The following is a 17,623-nucleotide window of genomic DNA, read 5'->3' as shown; positions in this document are numbered from 1 at the left end:
ATATATGTAAAGTTACAAATTCCCAATGATGAATGTCATCATATTGTATACCTAAAATGTACCAATAAACATAATAAAAGAACACCTTGAAGAAATTCATAACCATTAGACCAGTACTACAGAAAGTTCCGAAGAATATTCTAGAAAAATACAATGGAGACAACAATTCCATGAAACCCAAGAGGATGTATCCACCAAGGTAAGCAATTAAATAGAGAAGAAAGGGTCTAAACAACAGCAACATAATATGACAAAGATAAGTCAAAACATATCAGTTCTAATCATCAATGTAAATAGTCTCAATTTACCAATCAAAAGAAACAGATTGTTAGAATGGATCAAGAAACAAGATCCAGCAATATGCTGCACATAAAATACATATTTACTCAGGAATTAAGAGAGTTCATGGGCGTGGTGGCACACCCTTGTAATCCAGCACTTGGGAGGCTAAGGAAGGAGGATCCCTGTGAGTTTGAGACCAGCCTGGGTCACACAGTGAGTTCTAGGTCAGTCTCAACTACATAGTGAGACCCTGTCTCAAAAAATTAAGGAAAAAAAAAAAAGAAAGACATTCATAGAGTTAAAGTCAAAGGATGGAAAACAATACTGAATGGGATATAAATGTGGAAAAAAACAGGGAAAGATGAAAACAATACTAAATGGGATATGAATGTGGAAATAAGCAGGGGTAATCTGTTTGTTGACAAACTGTATTTCAAACCAAGACTGATTAGAAGAGAAAGTTACTATATACCTCTTAAGGGAACAACCCAAAAGGAATAAAGAGATAACAATCATAAACATATCTGCACCAAATACTAGTGTACCTAACTATATAAAAGAAACATTAATGGATATGAAAAAATCAAATAATCACTAATATAATTGTATATAATTGTAACGGGGACATCAATACCCTGCTGTCACAAATAGATCAATTAGACCAAAAAATCAACAAACATCAGCTCTGAACCAAAACCTTCAACAAATGGACTTCGTAGATATGTTCAACATAATACACAATCTTCTCAGCTGCAAATGGAACTTTCTTCAGCTTATAGAGCAAACTTACGTAAATATAAAGGAATTGAAATTATCTCATGCATATTATCAGGTCCTAGGTCCAATAAAATTGAAAATTGGCAAAGGAAATCATAAAAACTACAAAAACACATGGGAATTTAATAACACCATTCTGAACAATGGGTCACAGATTGAAATAAGTTAGATACTTTTTACAATTAAATGATAATGCCAGTACAACACAGCAGATCTTATGGGATGTAATGATAGTAGTCCTACAAGGGAAATTTATAGCAGTGAATTACCACATCAGACAAAACAGCAAGCTCAAATAAATAATGTTGAACCTCAAGGTTCTATAAAAAGAAGAGCAAGTTCAAACAAAAGTACATACAAGGAGGGGAAGTGGGAAGGGTAGGGGAAAGGTAATAAGGAAAAAGAAAAAAACATGAGAAAAGGGAAATAAAGTATTTGTGAATAGGGAAGGGAGGAGAGGGTAAAGGAAGGGCAGGGATAACGTGAAAAAATGAGAACCAAGACCCGTCATGTAAAGGTACAAGATCCCAATGATGAATGTAACTGTACTGTACACCTAAAATGTACCAATAAACTCAATGAGGGAAAAAAAGTACATACAAGGGAGGAAATTATAAAGATCAGAGCAGAAATCAATGCAAGTGAAACTAAGAAAGCAATATAAAGAATCGGTGAATTGAAAAGTTGGTTTATGAAAGATTAAATAAAATAGACAAGTCCTTAGCCAACTATATCAAAAAAAGGAAAGAAAAGACTTAAATCCATGCAGTTAGGAATGAAAAAGGTGAAATCACAATGGATCCTGCAGAAATCCAGATCATCAGTACCTAATTGAAGAACCTGTACTCTAAGAAGATGAAAAACACAGAGACGGATAGATTCCTAGATACATACAAATGACTACAAGATATCAAGAAGATATAAAAATTCTAAATAATCTAAGTCAATGAAAGTGAAGTAATTTAAAAATTACCAACAAAGAAAATCCCATGACCTGACGAATTCACTGCTACATTCTACAAAAGATTAAGAGAAGACCTAATGCCACTACTTCTGAAATTCATTAATGAAATTGAAAGGGAAGAAATATTCCCACATTCATTCCTGGAAGCAAGCATTACCCTGATACCAAAACTTGAGAAGGACCCAATCAAAAAAGAGAACTACAAGTCAATCTCCTTAATGAGCATTCAGGCAAAAATCCTCAATAACATACTGGCAAACAGAAGGCAGTACATCAAGAAGATTATACACCATGACCAAGTAGGATTCATCCAATGGATGCAGGGATGGTTCAACATATGCAAATCAATAAATGTAATACACCATCCGAGCATCTCAGTAGCTGCAGAAAAAGCTTTTGACAAACTCCAATACTCATTCATGATAAAAACCCTACAGAAAATTGGAATAGAAGGTTTTTATCTCAATCTGATAAAACCCATGTATGACAAGTCAACACTCAACGTCACACTAAATGGTCAAAAACTGAAAGCTTTCACTCTAAATCAGTAACAACACAAGGATATCCACTATCACCACTCCTATTCTATATAGTTCCAGAAACATTAGCTAGAGCAATTAGACAAGAGAAAGAAATAAAAGGAACAAGGACAGGAAAGGAAGAAGTTAAATTATCATCATTTGCATTATATGGCATTATACTCTACATGGAAGATCCTAAAAACTCTACCGAAAGATTCCGAGATTTAATAACCAAATTCAGTAGCCCAGCAGGATACAAAGTCAACACTGAAAAATTAGTGCCATTCTTATACACAAATAACAAACTCACTGAAAGAGCAATTAGGAAAATAATACCTTTCAAAACAGCATTAAAAAAAAAGAAATACTTTGGAATCAGTCTAAGAAAGGAAGTAAAACACCTTTAATTGAAGCTGCAGTACTCTGAAAAAGGAGATTAAAGAGGATAATCAGAAAATGGAAGGTCAGGGATTTAGGTCAGTGGTACTGTGCCTGCTGTGAAAGCACAAGGTCCTGAGTTTCGATACCCAGGACTGGAGGGGGGGGAAGAAAATGGAAAGATACCTCTTATACTTTGTTTGTTTGTTTTGAGACAGAGTCTTGCTATGTAGTTCAGGCTAGCTTTGAACTCACTATGTAGCTCACACTATTCTTGAATTCATAGTGATCCTCTATCCTCTGCCTCCCAAATTCTGGGATTACAGGCATGCATCACCATGCCTGGCCATTGTTCTTGGATAGGTAGAACCAACACAGACAAAATGGTCATACTTCCAAAACTTTCATACAGATTTAATGTAATCTTGGTCAAAAAAATCATAGTGTATCTCACAGAACTAGAGAAATCAATCCTAAAATTCAATTGGAACCGGAAGAGACCTAGAATAGCAAAAGCAATCCTGGGCAACAAAGGCAGGACTGGAGACATCACAATTCACAAGTTAAAGTATACTACAAAGCAACAATGATAAAAACAGCATGAAAATAGACCTGAAGATCAGTGGAACAGATTAGAAGATGAAGAAACAATGCCAAATGAATTCAGCCACCTTACGTTTGAGGCCAAACACATTCACTGGAAGAGAAATAGCCTTTTTAATAAACGATGCTAGGGAAACTGGCTTCCCACATGTCAAAGTTTAAATATAGACCGATATCTCTCACCATGACCTCAAAACTGACATGGATCAAACATCTAAATATTAAAATAAACATTAAATCTACTGGAAGATAGAATAGGTAATAGTATTGAAGTCATAGGTACAAGCAAAGACTTTATAATCAAAATCCTGATCTCACAGGAAATATCACAAAGAATCAACTGGGATCTCATCTTATTAAAAAGCTTTCATACAGATTTAATGCACAGTAAAGCAAACCATCAACAGAGTGAAGAGACAACCTACAAACTAGGAAAAAATTTTTACCAGATATTTCTCAGACAAATGACCAGTATCTAGAATATATGAACAACTAAAAAATACCAGATCCCCCAAATTAAAGACCCAGTCCAAAAATGGGCATCTGAAATGAATGACATTTTTCAGATGAGGAAGTATAAACAGCAAATAAATATATGGGAAAATGTTCAACATCACTTTTCATAAATGCATATTAAAACAAGAGAGATTCCATACTGAAAAATGGTAATCATGAAGAAATCCACCAATGGCAAATGCTGGCAGGTCTGTGAGGAAAAAAGAAACCCTTTCCTACTGTTGTTTGGAGTGTAAGCTGGTATAAGCACTATAGAAATCACAATGGAGATTCTTCAAAAAAGTAAAACTAGAAGTTCCATTTTACTCAGCTATTCTCCTTGTTCTCTCCCTGAAAGAGATAAAAACATCACACCACAGCAATATATGCCCACTCAGGTTACAGCAGCACAATTTGTAATAGCTAAATCTTGGAGCCAACCTAGATGTCCATCAAGAGATGAATGGATAAAGAAAATGTGGGTTTCAAAAAATCAGGATGTACATTCTTTTCAGGTACACATGGATCATTCTCCAAAATAGACCACAGGCTCACTCATTGAACATATAAGTAAGTGCAAGGGAACTGAAGTTATCCCATGTATATTATCAGACCATAGTGCAATGAAATTGGAGATCAATAGCAAAAGAAACTGCAAGAATTTCATAAACACATGAAAATTGAACACATTTCTGAATAACTAATGGGTCACAGAGGAAATTAAAGAAAGCAGGCAGGTCCTACAATTAAATGACAATGACAATACATCATATCAGAACCTATGGGACCCAATGAAAGCAGTCTTACAAGAGAAATTCATAGCAGTGAATACTCATATTAGGAAAACAGAGTGACCCCAATTACACAACCTCATGCTGAACCTCAAGTTTCTAGAAAAAGAAGATCAGGTCAAACCCAAAGCTTATACAAGGGAGGAAATTGTAAAGATCAGGGCAGAAATTAATGCAATGGAGACTGAGAGAACAATAAAAAAAAAAAATCAATGAAGCCAAGAATTAGTTCTTTGAAAAGACAAACAAAATTGACAAACCTTTAGCCAGCCCTATCAAAAAAAGGAAAGAAAAGGCCAAAATCTGTGCAATTAGGAACAAAAACAGTGAAATTACAACAGACACAGCAGAAATCCAGAGGATCATCAATACCTACTTCAGAAACCTATATGCCAATAAGATTGAAAATACCAAAGAAATGGATAGATTCCTAGATTTGTATGAATTACCAAAGTTAAATGAAGGAGACCTAAAAATTCTAAACAACCCAATATCAAATCAATGAAATTGAAAACGTAATCAAAACCTTACCAACTAAGATATGCCCAGGTCCTGATGGCTTCACTGCTGAATTCCACAAGACATTTAGAGGAACTACTGCCTCTCCTGTTTAAACTCTTCAATGAAATTGAAAGGGAAGTAATACTCCTGAATTCATTCCTGGAAGCAAGCATCACCTTGATTCCCAAAGCAGAGGAAGACCCAACATAAAAAGAGAATTATAGGCCAATCTCACTAATGAACATAAATGCAAAAATCTTTAATAAAATACTTGCAAATAGAATACAGGAGATCATTAAGAAGATCATACACCTGACCAAGTGGGATTCATCCCAGGGATGCAGGGATGGTTCAACATACACAAATCAATAAATGTAATACAATATATTAATAGAGCCAAGGACAAAAACCATATGATTATGTCAATAGATACAGAAAAAGTGTTTGACAAAATCCAATAGACATTTATGATAAAAACCTTCCAAAAATTTGGCCTAGATGGTCTCTATCTCAATCTGATAAAAGCCAACAGTCAATATCATACTAAAGAGTCAAAAATGAAATTCTTCACACTACAATCAGGAACTGTACATGGATGTTCACTGTCACCACTCCTGTTCAATATAGATTTGGAAACAACCACAGCAATTAGACAAGAGAAAGAAAAGGAATAAAGACAGGAAATGAAGAAGTCCAATTGTCATTATATGCAGACAACATCATATTCTACTCAGAAGACCCCAAGAACTCCACCAAAAGTCTTCTAGACTTAATAATGAGATTCAGCAAATTAGCTGGATACAAGGTCAACACACAAAAATCAATAGCTTTCCTATATACAAAAAACAGACTCACTGAGAGAGAAGTGGGACAAACAATCCCTTTCACAATAGCTTCCAAAAAATTGATATACCTAGGAATCCACCTAAAGACTCTGAAAACTACAACACTCTGAAAAAAGATTGAAGAGGATATCAGAAAATGGAAAGACATCCCTTGCTCCTTGGTAGGAACAATCAACAGTGAAAATGGCCATACTTCCAAAATTGCTATGTAGATTCAATACAACCGCTGTTGAAATCCCAGTGGCATATCTCACAGACCTTGAAAAAAATAATCCAAAAATTCATTTGGAAGAAGAAGAGACCTAGAATAGCAAAAGCAATTCTAGGCAATAAAGACAAGGTAGGGGCTATCACAATCCCAGACTTGAAACTCTACTACAAAGCTACCTTGATAAAAACAACAAGGTACTGGCAAAGAAACAGACCTGAGACCAGTGGAACAGGTTAGAAGATGGAGAAATAACTCCAGACACACTCAGCCACCTCATCTTTGACAAAGGAGCCAAACACCCTCACTGGAGGAAAGAGCCTCTTTAATAAATGGTGCTGGAAAAACGGTTTCAACTTGCCAAAGATTAAAATTAGATCTGTATCTCTCATCATGCACTAAACTAAAATTGAAATTAATTAAAGATCTAAATATTAAAACAGAAACACTAAACCTGCTAGAAGAGAAATTAGGTAGAACTCTCTAAGACAGTGGCATAGGAAAAATTTTATGAACAAAGCTTCAGTTGAACATGAGCTAGCGCAAAGAATCAAAAAGTAGGATCTCTTCTTATTAAAAAGCCTCTGCCCAGCAAGAGAAACAATCAATAGAGACAACCTACAATGTGGGAAAACTTTTCACCAGCTGTTCCTCAGGCAAAGGTTTACTATCTAGAATATATAAAGAACTTAAAAAAAATCAGACCTCCCAAATTTAAAGAACCAATCCAAAAATGGACATCTGAATTTAACAGGCATTTCTCAAAGAAGTAGAAACAACAAATATATGAAAAAATAAACATATGAAAAAATGTTCAGCATCACTGGTCATTTGAGAGATGTAAATGAAAACAATGTTCAGATTCCACCTCACCCCAGAAAGAATGGCTGCTATCATGAAATCAACCAATAACAAATGCTGTCAAGAATGTGGGGAAAGAGGTACCCTGCTCCAGCGCTGGTGGGAGTGTAGACTGGGGCAGCCACTGTGGAAATCAGTAGGGAGGTACCTCAGAGAACTAGGATTGGAGGTCTCATTTGACCCTGTTATCACCCTGCTGGGTATCTTTCCCAAAGAATTATCAGAATCATACCAGAGTGATATATGTGCACCCATATTCATAGCAGTACAATTTGTGATAGCTAAAACTTGGAAGCAGCCCAATTGCCCATCTACAGGAGACTGGATAAAGAAAATGTGTTTATTTATTTATTTATTTATTTTTAATAAAATGGAGTACTACTCAGCCATAAAGAATGAGAAATTAGAGACATTTATAGGTAAATGTATAACATTGAGATGATACTCTTAAATGAAATAAATAGACACAGGTGTGTAAATACCTAATAGTTTCTACAGTGTGAGAAACTGAAAGCGTAAACAAGGACTAAAAGGTATAACAGATAATTTGATATAGGAAGAAAAGGTGCAAAGTGGAAGGGGAAATGGGTGGGGTAGGGGAAAAGAAAAATGGGAATGGAATTAACATGAGAAAAAGAAAAAAAATGGAAACAAAAGTCTTTGTAGATAGGGAGAGGTGGAGGGGTTGAAGGGGGAGGGCAGGGCAATGGGGAAAAAAATAAGAACCAAGATGGATTGTGTAAAGGTGTGAATTTCCAATGATGAATGCCACTACATTATATACTTTAAATGTACCAATAAAATTAATTAAAAGAAAATATGGGTTTCATACAAGATGGGAGTACTACACTGTCATCAAAAAGATACTTTTGACATTTTTAGGTAATCGCATGCAACATAGGACCATACTTTTAAGTAAAATAAATGTCATGTTCAAATATTGCATTGTTTCTCTTAAGTGAGAAAGCATAAATAAGAACCAAAATATATGACTGATAATCAGAAGCAGGAAGAAAGTGTTCAAATGGGAAGGGGAGGAAGTAGGGACAGGCACAAAGGAAAGAGTTGAAAAGGAAAAAAGAAACAGGTGAAGAAAATGGAAACTAAGCTTTTGTATATAAAGAAGAGGTGAAAGGTTAAAGGGAGGGGAGTGCAATGAGGAAAAAAGAAGCAAGATATATTATGTACAGGTACAAATTCCCTATGATCAATGTGATTAGTATGCATATCAACAGAGTACCAAAAAAATTTTTAAAAAGCAGGTGCCTGCCAACAGAAAAAAAATATTAGGCCCAATAAATGGGGGAGAGGTGAGATAAAATATAGGTAAGAGGAAACTCAACCATGAGATGATGACAGTTGAAAATGAGATACAGGCACACAAGAGTTCATAAAATGATCCCTCTTCCACTTCTTTTTTTTGTGATTTTGAGACAGAGTCTTGTTATATAGTTCAGGCTAACCTCAAATTTACTCTGTAGTCTAAACTGGCCTTGAATTACTGGCTATCCTCTTGCCTCAGCTTCCCAAGTGCTAGGAATACAGATACATGCTATCACACTCGCTCTCTTTTTATTTAGGTGACATATAAAAAAATTAAATACATATATACATAATATTTATGTGAAAATACAAAAAGAATAATCAATAGATATAGCATATCATATAAGAAGGGTTTTCTGTGGGTCAAAATAAGAATGGGATTAGAAAAAATATCAACAATTAAAATAAATTCTTGAACAAGGACCCGAGTTTGATCCCCGGTAAAAAACAAAAAAACAAAAAAACAAAAGAAAAAAACATCCCCCCCGCCCCAGGGCCGGGGATTTAGCTCAGCGGTTCGGTGGCCTGCCTCAAAATCGCAAGGACCCAAGTTCATCCCCGGTACCCCCCCAAAAAAACCCCAACAAAACAAAAAAATTCTCATGGCCAGGCCTGGTGGTGCACGCCTGTAATGCCAGCACTTTGGAGGCTGAGGCACGAGGATCGCTGTGAATTCGAGGCCAGCCTGGGCTACATAGTGAGTTCCAGGTCAGTCTCAACTACATAGTGAGACCCTGTCTCAAAAACGAAAAAAAAAGAAAAAGTTCTCATGGACAAATGATGGTAGTGTGCTATGAACAGAGAAGTAGGATTAACTATTTTCTTTCTATGCAAAAGGTCAATTACAATAAATTTTTTTTTTTTTAACCAGAAGGACCTGATTCAGACTGTGGTGATGAAGAAAATATAAAACTAATTATCTAATCTTTGTATTAAAGAAAACAAATAGCTATTTCAAGCAACCAATTTTCCATATATAATTATGGAAATGAATTAGAACTAATATCACATATATTTTAAGAGAAGTCCCTCTAACAGTAATATTTAGCACAAAAAACCTAACAAAATCACTAAGCTGTTAACCATAAATTAAGGAGAAAAATAGATTCTACATACTTGTCATTTATATGACTAAAGAAAATCAGAACAATGGAAATAAAGTCCTCCACCAGAGGCTATAAACTATTTTACTTTCTTCACACAGCAGCAAAAGTAGATTTTTTTTCCAAGGCAAAATTTTATGCTGCTACTGAAAAATTCATCCATTCCAATTTGAAAGTTTGCTCTCTTTTAGAAAAAAACTAAGATTCAATTTTATTTTCTCCATTTCTACTTGGCAAGAATCCTTTGGCAAGCAGGTCACATTCTCTGTAGGCTTTCCTTGTCCCCATTTGACAAACTCTATTATTATTTTAAAACATCCTTTTACCCTCAAACTTCACTTGTAATTTATCAAAATATAATTAGAAATCTATAGTCACATAGCATTTAAGCAATTAAGGGAGGAGTGAACAGAATATGCTAAGTGAAAGGATAGGTAAGGTTAGGGGAGACCCTTGAGAAGTCACGACATAATGAGGCTTGGTATCGAGAGGTAATAACCCTATAGGCATATAACACTGTGCCAGGTTTTGTGGAGTTGATAAAGTCTTACCACGCAAAAAGAAACAGTATAATGAATGCCAGTAGTTATGTTTCCGAGTAATATTATAGTTAAGTTGTGCTTAGATGTTTGATGGAGTTACTTCCTCATTCCTCTTAATTGCTTTGTTCCTTCTATAATAATTTTTTAATCAACTTAGAAAAGAAACATTCTCTTGTCAAGATATAAAAGTTTGTGCCTGAATATGAAGGAATGCGGTCACGAGGTCACTTAAGAACTATGATGAAAAGGAAATAGCAAGTCTAATTATAATAAGGGAAACTTAATCATTCATATAAAATTATGAGGCTATAGTTTAATTTACCTTGAGTGTCTAATTTCTACAGATCTTGTCTGTAAACCACAAAGCCTTCAATATATCCTTCACACAGGTATTAATTGTCGCCTCCAATGTTCATCTAAAAGAGAAACATAGAAATATGAATTTGAAGTTCTTACTTTTTGATTTAACTATAATAGCAAATCTTGAACTTATGAACGTGTAGAACACTTTAAATTCATATGAAACTTATAGAACAGTGATAGTAAACCTTTTAGACTTTTCAATGATACAAACAGCCTGCTATAGCACCACTGTTATAGAACACAATTTAAACAAATAAAAAGCAGTAATTTTGAGATTTCCCATTTGGCAGAATCAGAAAGTTCTACTGCACAGAGGTTTCAAATCCCTGTCATAAAGATAAGCATTTTTTATTGTGCTGTTATCTAACTTTCTATGAAAATTCTAATAAATAATTTTGGAAACATTGATTCTGATGCCCTATATGAACACAGCCTCATACTGGAAAGTATTTCTCTAGTTCAATATTATCATTTTATATTCTTGATTACATTTGAATTGCCAAAAGAGCCAAAAATCACAGAAATCAACAAGTTCAATATTATACTGTCAAAAAAAAGTAGACATTCTATCCCCCATATCACCTAAAAGTCGGAATCAGTGCTCTACATCAACTTAGGAGAAGTTATTAGAGTAGTATTTTAAGAGCAAATGCCTTCTGATTCCATGACAATGTAGTTTGGGAAACGGGATTTGAATGCTACAGTGCCATGATTTTAGTGTATGGTTTTGAATATTACAGATTCTCATGAAAAACGTAAATGATTTTTAGGATTAGCCAATGTCACTGTTCCAAGGTCACTGTTCCATTGTTTGAAGGAACAATAATGTTGATCCCTATTTCTTAGTTCAACCTGTACATTAAAAACATTTTAGAGGTGAAGGGAGGGCAGAGGTAAGGGGAAAAAAATGAGAATCAAGACTTGCCATGTAAAGGTACATGATCCCAACAATGAATGTAACTGTACTGTATCCCTAAATGTACCAATAAACTCAATAAAAAAAAAATTTAGAGGGCTGGGGATTTAATTCAGTGGTTCTGCTGCCTGCCTCTCAAGCACTAGGCCTGAGTTCAATTGCCTGGTACTAAAAACAAAACAAAACAAAAAACACTTTAGATACTTAATAAAGAATTAGGACTTAGTTGTTCTTTAGCTTATTCTGATTTCATTGTTATGAAATAGACCCAGGACCTAGGTATTTTTAAGGATCAGTATCTTTTCTTCCACTTGAAAAACAACTTCTCATTAACTATTTGGCTGTTAATAATAAGACAATAACTTTCAAAAACCAGTATCCACAGATGTCTATACAAAATACTGGAGGCCGGGGATTTAGCTCAGTGGTGCCTCACCTGCCTCATAAGCACAAAGTTCTGAGTTTGATTCCCATTAATAAAAAAAAACTTAAATGAAAAAACTGAAATACATATTTGCTAATCTAAACGTATAAAATGACTTCAAAGATTTCATGACACACAAACATACACAAACATACCTCAGTAAACATATAATATTTTAGATTATATGGATCCAAGCATGATGTAATTGGTGGTTGCAGGGAATCTCAAACTATAATGACTGAATGCTTTAAAGTGGACTCCTAAGAGTTATGCTCAGATTCTGATTCAGAAGAACTAGGCTAATGTCACAGATTTGCTAGTTTTTATAGATACCTTAGGCAAATATAAAGCAGCTCTACCATTCATGTTAAATAAGTGCTCTAATGGACCAGGGAGTTAGCTCAGTTGCCTCTTAGCACAAGGTCCAGAGTTTGATCCCCGTACCAAAAAACAGAAATGCTCTAAGCTTTTATGAACACTGCCTGTCACTAGGCTGTCATTATAGCATTTACAAAAAATAATTTTTGAGTTTCTTCAAAAACTATATTTCTAGTCTTAAAGGATAATCCCAAAACCTGTTGGTTTAGGTTTAAATTTTGAACACAATAAATAGGAATTCAGCAACAATGTAGATAAACCAAGATAATGTATATGGGTAATATATTGTATACATTTTGCTATTCTCCTAAGAAAACTATGCAGGCAGACAATAAAATACTGTGACAAAAAACAGAAGAATTAGGTTATGTTCCATAATAAAAACTTAAACCCTCATATATAACCAGTGTGTAAGAATTTAAAATTCTTAAAGTTTTCTCAGTGTGGCTTTTATACTTTTATAGCAATATCTTTCTGCATTAATACAAAATCAAAATTTAATAAAGAAAAAGTCTTGAATTATTTCCCTTCAGAACAGATAGGCTGTTAACACTTTACTTCTGAAAATTCTTATAAACAGATACAGAAATATTTTGCAATAAAAATGTATTCGTATACACATAACCTTTAGGATTCCTTCTGAAGAAAATTCTAATAAACACATGTAACATATTTGATTTTACTATATACATAACAGTGATAGTGACCTCAGTAACTATGAAATCTAAAAGAGAACTTTTTTTTTTGAACTGGAGATCGAACTCAGGACCTTCTGCTTGACAGGCAAGTACAGTGCCACTAAGCTAAATCCCTAGCCCAAGATAACTCTTCTTTAGCTCTTTTCATCCTTACTTAGTTTGGAAGTGCTATTAATAAAGTTTTCTTTATATATAAATGCACTGCAAAGGATCTCAGATTTTCAGTAAGTCAAAAACCAATCTATTGTTTATGATTAATGTTTTTTTGCTGCCTATTTTAATATGAACCAAATCACACAAAATGCTGTATATAAAAATAATTCAAGATCATATTACTCTTTAATGATTAAAAATAGTTCCTGAATAACATTTTCAAGTATCATCAATTTTTTTCATAATTGGTAAATCTACTTGCTCTGCAATTCAGATATACTAGCTAACATGCATTGTATTCCAAATTCTAAGCAGTATTAATAATTTAATCTACCTAAAGATCCTAAGAAGTATTATAACTTATATTTTATAGTTCAGAAAGCTGAGGAACAGAGAGATTAAGTAATGTGACTTGTGTCCCATAGTTAATGACTTCAGAATTGCATTTCAAGTCAAGCAGTCAACAGTGTGGTATGGTATTTCTTAAAGACCCCATACAGTAAACTAAATTTCCAACTGCTCTGGAAGCTTCAGTAAAATACTTTTGTCTCAATTTCTGCTTTATACTCCCCATTTTCTTATGACATCTTTCAGGTTTCCCATCTGCAAAGGGAATACCAACTTCTCTTCTTCCTCACAAAAAAGATGATTTCTAGGTTCCATTTAGCACTACCTATATGCTAGTCTCTGTGCAATTTAAATAATAATTCTGTAATGTTTTATTTTAAAACCTTAGTCTTGCTTCTGAATATAAAGTTCTATATGCAAATCACATCATGATCCATTAAGTATGGCTTAATAGTGAGATATACATTTGTAGTTTTAGCATATTTTCAATTATCTTACAAAAATTATGCCTTCCTAAAATATATTACTGTACCCTTAACTTTCAAATGTAGTAAAATGCAAAGGAAGAAATCACGTTTTTTAATTTCCCTGAGTTGTTATACTATATTTAAACAAATTTTCATAGGTATTTGTTTTCACAGCTTAGTAAGTATGCAACATGTACAGCCCACAAAATTCCATTCATTCTGATCTGATAAGTGACTTTAAAAAATTCGAATTCACAAATTTCATATATGGTCAAATGGAAACATAGCAATAGAAAATAAAAACTAAAATCTCTGTTTTCAGCATAAAGAATTAAAAATATTTTAGCTTATGTTTGATTTATAAAAAGAGCATGAATTTCTTCAGTATAACAGGAGTGCTAGTCATGGAATCCATGAAGGTTTTTTCCTTAACTATTTATAACAGAATAATTTTAATTTAAGCATAATGCAAATCATTGCTTACTACCAGTTAAGACTTTTGTACATTTATTTAAATCTTTCAATGGACTATGAATTACTTTTTTATGGCAAAAATGCAACTATTATATTTTCGTGGCAAAGAGCAGAAGAGTCCCTCATTAAGTATGCTCAAGTCTCTTTAAAAACAAAGACTTAAAGATTATTCTAAATCCTGTCTACCAAATAAGCCTTGTTTTTAGTCCTCTTCAACTTGTCTACATGGTCTGGAGATAACAGGCTATATTTAAAGTGCAAAGAAATTAAAGCTCCATGAGAGTTGATAACATCAGGCTAATCAAAGTAACAGTACATAAAATATTTTCATTAGAGAAAAATATGCAATATATTTTTTTCTTTTCACACTAGCATTTTCTAAAATGGTTATCAAATATGGTCAGAGTAACTCTTCAACTGGAATAAAGACATTGCTCCTGTAGTCTACCTTTATTGTATCCAAAATCTAGGGAATACTATTGATTTTTGTGCATAATCATATGAAACAAAACTCATGTTTTTCAGAAAGCAAGTACAACGCTTTGTCAAATACAGAAGCAAGAACATGATGTTAACATTCTAGTAAGCTAGGTGTGGTGGTGCAGGCCTCTAATCTCAGCACTCAGGAGACAGAGCCAGGGGTATTGCTGCAAGTTCAAGGCCAGCCTGGGCTACAGAGAACAGTGAATGGGCTATTAGAGCTCATTCATTTATTTAATTCTACATAGCTTTTCCCTGATCTCAAAAATTAGGTGCTTGAAAATCATTATGCATGGAGAACTAAACATTGAGAAAATAGACATATTGTTAAGAAAACAAAAAGGATTGGGATACTGAGATCACGTGAACATTAAAGTCAATGTTAATAGGTTTTAATCACTAAAAGATGTCTAAAAAGGAGTGCTAAGTAAAGATAGGATCAGTGACAATTTATACATCTTTAGTAATCATTAACACTTATTCTTCCATGCTCACTAGACTCTTTTAAGAAGTTCCTCTGTGCCAGTGTCAAAGAAAAACTTACAAACCTATTTTACTTCAAGAAATAATGTTCTACCTAGCCTCCCGTTCATCCATTTATCCATCCATCTATCAATCAGTCATCTATCTGGGGCCTCACTGTCTGCTTCCATCCAAAGCTTATACCCTTAAAAGTATATAACCAGGATTATGTTATACTGAATTCTTCAATCTTCTAAGTTTCACCCATCTTACCTCACTGGTACCAAGGAAGTACAATTTGAAATCCTAGATTTACTTTCCCCAGAAGCAGCCTATCCAAAGGAGGCAAACACCTTCACTGGAAGAAAGATACCATCTTTAATAAGGTGCTAGGAAATTCGCTTTCCCCATGCTAAAGATTGAACTAGATCCATATCTTTTGTCATGTACTAAACTAAAATCAAAATCGATAAAGATCTGAATATTAAATCAGAAACACTAAATCTGCTGGAAGATAGAATAGGTCGAACTGTTGAGGTCATTTGTGTAGGCAAAGACTTTATGAACAAAACTCTGATCCCACAAGAAATATCAGAAAGAATCATCAAGTGGGACCTTATTAAAAAGCTTTTGCACCGCTAAAGAAACCACCAAACAGCGAAGAGACCACCCACAGTATGGGATAAAAAACTTTTGCCAGCTGTTCCTCAAAGGACTAATATCTAGAATATATAAAGAACTCAAAAATATCAAACCCCTAAATTAAAAGACTCAGTGCAAAAATGGGAATCTGAAATGAACAGATGAAGAACTAGAAATGGCAAATAAATAAATGAAAAATGGCTCAACATCACTGGTTATTCAAGAAATGCAGATTAAAACAACACTGGTGGGGCTAGGGATTTAGCTCAGTGCTGCCACTGCCTGCCTTGTAAAGCACAAGATCCTGAGTTCAATTTCCGGTACAAAAACAAAACAAAACAAAACAAAACAAAATAAGAGCTGGGGATGTAGCTCTGTTGTACAGTATCCCTGGATTTAATCCCCAGTACTGTAAAACAACTGAGGTTCCATCTCACTCCAGGAAGAATGGCCATCATGAAGAAATCAGCCAATAACAAATGCTGGCAAGGCAAAGCTACGGGGAAAAAGGAACCCTTTGTCACAGTTGGTGGGAATGTAACTTGGTATAACTAATATGGAAAGCCGTATGGAGATTATCCAAGAAACTAAAACTAGAGGTTCCATTTGACCCAGCTATTTGTCTTCTTGGTATCTTCCTGAAAGAGTCAAAAACATCACAGCACAGTTTATAGTAGCACAATTTATAAAAACTAAATTTTGGCAAGAGCCTAGATGCCCATCGACAAATGAGTGGATGAAGAAAATGTGATTTTTATATGCAATAGAATAGTACTCTCCCATAAAGAAGGATAAACTTGAGACATTTTTAGATAAATGGATGCACCTTAAGACTATACTTGTAAGTGAAATAGGACACATATGATTAAATATCACATTGTTTCTCTTGTGTGACAAACCAAAAGTGTAAAATTAGGACCAAAACTGATGATATTGGGAAACATGAAGAAACTGTTTAAATGGAAGGGGACTAAGGGAAGGGAAAGACAAAAGGGAATGAAGAGAAATGGAAAAAAAGAATAAAAGGAAAACAAGTAATCAAAGTTTTTATAAAGAAGGAGGGGAAGAAGTGTTGAAAAGAGAGGAGCCAATGGTGGAAAAGGCAGCATCAAGATATATTGTGTAGAGATACAAATTTCCTAAGATTAATGTGTTCATTGTGTATATCAAAGGCACACCAATGAAATTAAATTTAAAAATAAATTTAGGATATTTTTTGCAGAATACGGTGTTTATAATAATGTATTATGTAATTGTTATTTATTAAGGGTAGATTTCAAATGTTTTTACCAGAAAAAATATCAGAATGTGAAAAAATGCATATGTTAATTAGCTCAATTTAATAAAGCTTGATAGTACAGGATTATCAAACACTATTCTGTTTTCCATATCCATACATGAGCACATAAAATTTTTCAAAATAGCTAAATCAATAAATATACAAAAAAGGAATGACTGTCAATGATTTACAGACATAGCATATTAGAATGGGAAGGCACCTTAGAGGTTTCTAATCCGTAAGTACACTCAACTACCTTATCTTGAACAAAAGAACCAAACACCACTGGAAGCAAGATAGACACTTTAATAAATGTTGCTGGTAAAACTAGCTGCCAAAGACTGA

General features: G+C 34.0%; 1 long non-coding RNA gene across 1 annotated transcript in view; it reads right to left on the bottom strand.

Annotated features, from left to right (window-relative positions):
• LOC109117930 overlaps nt 1-17,623 on the bottom strand; it is a 199,650-nt gene that overhangs the window by 30,697 nt on the left and 151,330 nt on the right. The window contains exon 2 of the long non-coding RNA XR_004514722.1: nt 10,517-10,610. This is a non-coding gene — a long non-coding RNA (uncharacterized LOC109117930). The remainder of the gene's footprint in view (nt 1-10,516; nt 10,611-17,623) is intronic.

This window comes from Fukomys damarensis, unplaced genomic scaffold, assembly GCF_012274545.1.
Source record: "Fukomys damarensis isolate Sample0158 unplaced genomic scaffold, DMR_v1.0_HiC HiC_scaffold_29, whole genome shotgun sequence".
Taxonomy (NCBI): domain Eukaryota; kingdom Metazoa; phylum Chordata; class Mammalia; order Rodentia; family Bathyergidae; genus Fukomys; species Fukomys damarensis.
The sequence above is the reverse complement of the archived record's forward strand: the minus strand, read 5'-3'. Positions and strand labels throughout refer to the sequence as shown.